A 6858-nucleotide genomic window follows, 5' to 3' on the forward strand; every position below is an offset into this window, starting at 1 on the left:
GAGAGAGAGAGAGAGAGAGAGATGGTGATGCTAATGTGTGTGTGTTCATGTATGTGGGGATAGGCATGCCACAGCATTCTGTGGAGGTCAGACGACAATGTTCAGGTATCAGTACTTGCCTTTCTACTTTGTTTGAGACAGGGGTCTCTTTGTGCTAGGCTACCTGGCTTCTACAGTTCCATATGGATTCTTCCAACCCTGTTCTACCTTCCTGTAGGGGAAGGTTGGGTTTACATATGTGACTGCATTCTTTTTTCTCTTTTACATTTGTTGTTGCAGTTCTTAATTTGTGTGTGGATTCTGAGTATCATGAACTCATGCTTTGTGTGGCAAGTGCTTTTACCCACTACGCCATCTCCTCAGCTACATACTTTCTCTTGTAGTAGCTCAAATTCTTCACCAGGATCAGGGGGATTCTGGTGTCTGGGTGTTAGGTCTTGGCAGGCACCCTAGGCTAGATGACCTGATGAGGAGATGTGACCTTGGTCCTGGCACTGTTACCCGTGGGGTTAAAGCAGACTCCAGTGGAAGGTGTGGTGGCTTAAGGTAGCCACTTGCCACTTGACCTTAAGGACCCCAATACCCTTGGGGAACCTGATAGATGTGTGGAAGGTTCTTTTTCTTTGGGATTCCCAGGCTAGTCCTCATTATCCTTGGAACTAAAGCTAGGAACCTGGCTGGAAAAGCACTGGAGGAACTGTGCCAGGCCCCCACCCTCGATGTGGCCAGGCCATGTGTGGGGCCATTAGGATTTTTCCATGGCTCCCGTAGAGCATACCTTCGTTGGTCAGAGGCTTCTCGAGGAGGGGACAGTGATTAATGTTTTATGGACGAGCTGCTGGGCATGATGCCTTGTTTTCTTTAGGTTTAGAATACAATGAAGACGATGATTGGAATTTGCTTCCTAGCAAGGGGGCTGGGTGAGGCCATTCTTGGGAGGCCAAGGACCAAAGGTGCTGGTGTTTACCATTCTTAGTGCCGAAAGGGAAGGCAGGTGAAGTCTTTGCTTACAGGGCCATCTTCACAAGCCCCATGGGACCATGAGTCCCCACTTGCACTTTGAGACTAATGTTCGATGGAGCCTGTGATAAACGGTATCCAGCAACTTCAAGAAACACTGCATGCAGAGTTTGCTCTGTTGATCTTGTAGCGTACTGACTGGGCACAGAAAGAGGGTACCACCACCTATCTGCTGCCCTAGGACAACTTGACTGCACTTGGTTTTGTTAGTTTGAGATAAAGTCCCCAGGTTGGCCTTGACGTTCCTATGTAGCTAAGGATAATCTTGAACTTCTGGTCCTCCCACCTCTACCTCCTAAGTGCTGTGCCAACAAATGTATTTTATACAATGCTGGGGCCTTCATCATGAATCCTAGGCCAACACTCTACCAACTCAACTACATTTCTACTCTCCATTTTCTTTTTAAGACTGTAATTCTTTCATGTGGGAGTACAAATTTAACTCATAGAATTGTCCATTCAGGAAAGATTAAGGGTCAAAGTGTATGTGCACATGCACTTGTGCTGGAGAGTAGGGACAACTTTTGTCTGTCATACCCTGTTTTAATTTGTCCTTTTGTCTGTTCAGAGACTCTTCCCTGTAGTTAACTATCTGTAGGAAGCCCAGTTCAGTCCTTGAGGAGTACACAGGCTCAGGCCTCTAGGGATTTGCAGTCTGGTCGAGGACCAAGAGACCACACAAGCAGAAGCCACAGGAGTATCTTCTGCCCCCAGAGACTTTATGCATGGGTATCATTTGCTTTACCTATCTTCATGCTGTTGTTTACATTTAACTAGCTCAGCTTGGGTCATCTGACTAGCCAGCACAGACTTTAAAATAAGCTCCAAAGTAAGTGAGAGACTCATAATGTTTACAGTTATGACATCATAGGCAAGGGAAGAGAGACTCTGCATATGAGTCTAATTCAGAGGGGGGAAACTTGAACCCAAAGAATCAATAACTGGACAAAGCCCTCCATGATTGGAGCCCACACTGGCTGCAGCCTCTGATATTCTGGAAGAGGCTAGTGTGTCCTGACACCTTATTAACATGAACTTCTTTAATTTTTAAATTTAGCATATATTGTTTGTAATGCAACTTAAATAGAAAACTGAAACCAAAGGAAGTAATACAATTTATATGATTTATTTAGATTAATTTGAAAATTGATGGGTGGTATTTATGCCTTTGAGTTGTTAATATATCTCATGCGTAATTTTGGTGTGCATGCTTGGTTGTGTGTGTGTGTGTGAGAGAGAGAGAGAGAAAGAGAGAGAGGAGAGAGAGAGAGACAAAGAGGGAGAGAGAGAGAGAGAGAGAGAGAGAGAGAGAGAGAGAGAGAGAGAGAGAGAGCATGTGTTCAGTTCACTGCAGAGGGCTGCTAGGCACCTCATGTGGAATGCCCGCACTGAATTCTGATCTGACTATGGAATCCACCGGAGGGTTACAATTGCACAAATATGCCATGCCCACCTTGCACCCTTCTCCTCATTTATTTGAACTCCAAGGACACCTTTCTTTTACTTGAGTTTTGAACAACATGAGGGCAGCCACAGGGTAGCTCTCAGTTCTGAGTAGAGTCACTCAGTGTTACATGCATAGCAAACAAGGGAAAGCCCCTGGGTGCCTTTGCCAGGTCATGTGACATCAATGTCCCCTCTCCACCTTCTTTGTAGATGTCTGAACCCATCTCTTTCCTTCACTGACACACACAATACCGATTTGCTTCCCTCCCTGGGATTTCTGTCCCTAAGAAATAGATACTAAATTCTAAATTTACTAAGAATACCGGTGACCTGTGTCTTTGTCCAACCTCTCTCCCCAGCTGACAATCTACACTGAGGAAGATACGGCATAGACAAGGCTAGTCAGGTGTCTCACTCACACCAGGTTTGAGAGGCAGGTCCAACAGGTGACTTAGCATGAGCAGAGGTCTGACCTGCACTTCGCCTTGGAGTCAGCATCCAGGATGTGTTTTTCCTGCATCCGGCCTGTTCGCCTGCACCTGGAAACGGGTGGGGCTTTCTAGGCCCTCTTATCTGCTCTTTTTTTGCCTCCTGCCTCTTTCTGCAGGATCTCTATTTTTCTCTCTTCTATCATTCTGCAGACCCAAGAGCCTTCTCTGCTCTCCTCGAAGATTCCTAAGCCCTGAGATGAAATGACTGTTCAACTGTTCGTGAAGTTCCCAGAATCACTGATGCACCTGGGCTGTGGCAGATGGCCCAGGGCACTGACCACGCGAGACGGACTCCAAGAATTGCCCAGCTGCCAGTGACCTCCCGAGCAGGGAGGAGCAGCGCATATGCCTCCAGGAATGTAGGACTGGGAGACACCAGGCCAGAAATTCTCAGGGAGGCTATGGCTTCCAGAAGATTCTGAGAGCCCCAGCTCCCATTCCTTGCCATCCTTCTATATTAAAGGGAAAACAACCCAGGACACCCTTGGTGAGGTCTTTGGAAGGAAAAAAAAATCTTAGAATGTTAGATCTGAAAGTAACTAAGCAGACTTGGGGATTTTACCCATGGAGGTTTTCTATCCAGGGCTGACCCCACTGTCTGGCCACCTCAGGAGGATGCAAGCCAACATTTCAGCTAGAGAGCTGTGGTACCCAGTAACCTCCATCTCCACATTGTCTCTGCCTAGCTGGGGTGCCCTGGCAGCCCCCTTTCCATCTCAGGTTCCCTGAAATACAGCACTGAGAAGAAGGCTGGAAACAGGTCAGCAGCAGAACTCCTTAGTATTCTGGTCAAAGAAAGTAAGACCCAGTCCAGACAGCTGCCTTCAAGTGCCTGCCTATCCTTCTACATCCCTTGAAGGGTAGGCAGATGGAAACAGCATCCTGCCTTCTCAGCCCCTGAACCCAACGCCTTTGGAAACTGCTGGAGGTTTGTGTTCTAAAGACCTGTTTGCAAAGCTCTGTCCTCTCGCCCTCCCCACCTCTTCTCTCTGCCTGGAGGCTAATCTTCTGTTTCCCATCTCCTGAGGGGCAGGTGCTGGGACTCCACAGAGCAGGTGAGCCCTTATCAGTGTGACAGAACAGAAGGTACCTACTGACAGGCATGTTCTAGGATTGACACGTCTGTAGGTGGGAGCGAGGTAAGAGCTGAGGGCGATAGGAGAAACTAAGGTCAGTGGGAGGGGTTCTGGTCTAAGTCAGCTAAGTCTCAGTGGCCTAGAACCTTTCCATTGCCCTGAGCTAGCCTCGGCTTTTGCTTCTGGCTAATGTCTGCCGTGGTGGTTTGGGCCATTCCCTACTTACCTCTCTTTCTCAGAGGCCTTCAGGCCTTCTCATCCCCTGCACAGACAAGCAGTGGTTGAGCCAATCAACATATCTTCTGTCTTACCTAGACTGCACCCTCCCAGACTGACCCATCCACCTCTGGCTGTTTGAGTCCCCAGGGATATAGGGACAGTCATTGGACAATGGAGCAAGGGCATGGGAACTGCTAGGAGGGTTTGGGGTTCTCAGTATGTATGCGTTTCAGAATGAAGTCTGGGCCTGGGGACCCCTGAGTGAAGCTCAGAGTACTGAGCAGAGGGGCCTCCAATGCTCCTGCAGCACGTGGCATTGTACAGGAATTTTATAAACACACTGCCGTGCTTGGTGCTGATAAATGAGCTGAGAGTGAGGGATTCTGAACTTAGGACATCTGAGAAATCCTTAGGTGTCAGGCACTATTCTGGCTGCTAGGTAAAGGGGTAGCGTTTACATTTTATGAAGAACAAATCAGAGAAGTTAGGCAAGCCCAAGGATGCTAGAGAAGGCAGACTGAGATATGGAGCCAAGCTGGGGAGTTCTGGGATGGAGTTCTTTCCACGTCTATGCACTGATTGGACAGAAAGGCTGATGGTGTTCATGTCAAAGCAGCCCACTTCCTGTTCTCAGTCTCCTAAACTGACTTCAAGGCTGTTGGCTAAGCAGCAAATAATTGCTCATGGGCAATGGTAGAAATTAAATTTTTACATGAGGATAACTGTCCACTATTGAGCAAGGTCTAGACATTAGCTTCTTCAGCTTCCACAGGAAGGCACATATGGCTCCCTAATGGGGAAAGGGGCATGTCAGAGCATCCCTGAACTCCAAATGCCCTGAACCCCTCCCAGGCCCCCCCTCCCAACTGGCCGTTGGGTTATCAGGGGAAGCAGCTGAAGCTGTGGACAAACAGGCAGGGCAGGCAGGGACACAGGGACATGTGGTTTATAAATAAGAGTGGGCGGGACAGAGACAAATCAGGTAGGAGGTGCGGAGGGGAGCTGCAGGGAGCGGCAGAAGGCCTTAGGTCTCTACCCCACCTTGGATTTATACCCCTTCCCCAAGGAGCAGACTCCTCCTCAGATCAGAACTGAGTGTCATCATCCCCTCTCCCAACCCCGACCACCTAGCCCCAGGCCCAGAAACTCTGAAGGAAGCCCAAAGGGCAAAGTTCTGGCCCAACTCCACGTCCTCCCAGTGGGGTTAGGGCTGCTTTCCTCCTCAAAGTCTTCCAGGCTCTGAACCACACCAGGACACACTCTATAGGTTTGTAAATGGAAGGAGGGGCTCTTCAGCACCAGGTGCTCAGGAAAGGGAGCTAATGAACATGGTGTGTGTGTGTGTGTGTGTGTGTGTGTGTGTGTGTGTGTGTTTGTGTGTGTGTGTGTGTGTGTGTGTGTGTGTGTGTTTGTGTGTGTGTGTGTCTGTCCCAGTGTTGGCTCTCTCTCTCAAGCATCACCCCTCTTGCTTGGGACAGTGTGACCGTCTTATTTTTTTTGCCTCTTTCAGCTTTCCCAAGCTCTTCAGTTATTTACTTCATTAAAGAATAAAATATGTAGTCAGGCATTGAGGTATACCCCTACAATCCTAGCCCTCTGGAGGGGGAGGTAGGAGAATTAGGAATTCAAAGTCATCCATTGTGAGTTTGATGCTATCCTGGGCAACGGGAGACAGAGTCAGACAAGCTGGCTTAGAATCTGGGGTCTGATAGCAGCCATTTGATTTTCAATGATCACTGTGCCTCAGTTTCTCTATCTACAGAATGGGTCCCACCTTAAGAGGTCATTGTGGGCTTAGACTACAAACACCACAGTGCTCTGGCTCACCTTCCTAAGTCCCCCCCCCCATCTACAGCTGCAGTTCTCTTTCACCTATACATTAAAGAGTGGGGTTGAGTCACTATTTCCCCAGGCAACTATTTGGGGGAACAATAGTTCCCAAGTGTGTGTGTGGGGGCTACAATGTAGAGTGGAGAAAGAAAACCAAAGCCAAAGGAGAAATTGGTAAAGGCTTGACTTGGAGGTGCCCTATTTTGTAGATCCCACCCCTTCCTCTGTCTACTCATGGCTCTAAGCTTGGGTCTGAGTCCTGTGAGACTCAGGGCTGTGTGACCCTCTACAGGTCTGCCACCTTCTCTGGTTCTCAGCATCTCCACCCATAAAGAGAACAACGAAGAGTGATTCCAATTCTGCCTCAGCCTGTGCTTTTCCTGGTGTGCCCAGGAGTCAGGTCCAGGTGGAATTCAGCCTGTAGCCCTTCTTGTTCCTTCTCTGCTGGGGCTTGGGGTTTCTTCCCTCAGGATGCTCCCACAGTGCTCTGGGGACGCTACTTCTGTGTTCTTTAAGCTACTATGCAATGACTGCTTTAACCACCACTTAGAGAACATTGGGTGCCTCACTTTCCCCTGCAAACTCAAGCTAATTATCCACACAGGGTATAAGCAAAGGAACAGCTGGGACTGTCCGAGCCACAGGAGTCCCTGCTCCAACGAGGGCAAAGTCTGTGGAGAAGCTGGAAGTTTATAAAAGAATGAGTTACCCATGTACACATCAAAGCACTCTTCCGCTAGGGGAAAACAAAGTGACACTTGTTCCCACTTTGCCTA

At 48.6% G+C, this 6858-nt stretch overlaps 1 long non-coding RNA gene across 2 annotated transcripts in view; it reads left to right on the top strand.

The window, feature by feature from the left end:
- Nucleotides 1-3436, top strand: part of LOC116098127 — a 5439-nt gene extending 2003 nt beyond the window's left edge. For both annotated transcript variants that reach the window (XR_004121721.1, XR_004121720.1), the window contains one exon: nucleotides 3108-3436. This is a non-coding gene — a long non-coding RNA (uncharacterized LOC116098127). The remainder of the gene's footprint in view (nucleotides 1-3107) is intronic.
- Nucleotides 3437-6858: the final 3422 nt, after the last annotated feature.

The sequence above is a fragment of the Mastomys coucha genome, unplaced genomic scaffold (assembly GCF_008632895.1).
Source record: "Mastomys coucha isolate ucsf_1 unplaced genomic scaffold, UCSF_Mcou_1 pScaffold20, whole genome shotgun sequence".
Taxonomy (NCBI): Eukaryota; Metazoa; Chordata; class Mammalia; order Rodentia; family Muridae; genus Mastomys; species Mastomys coucha.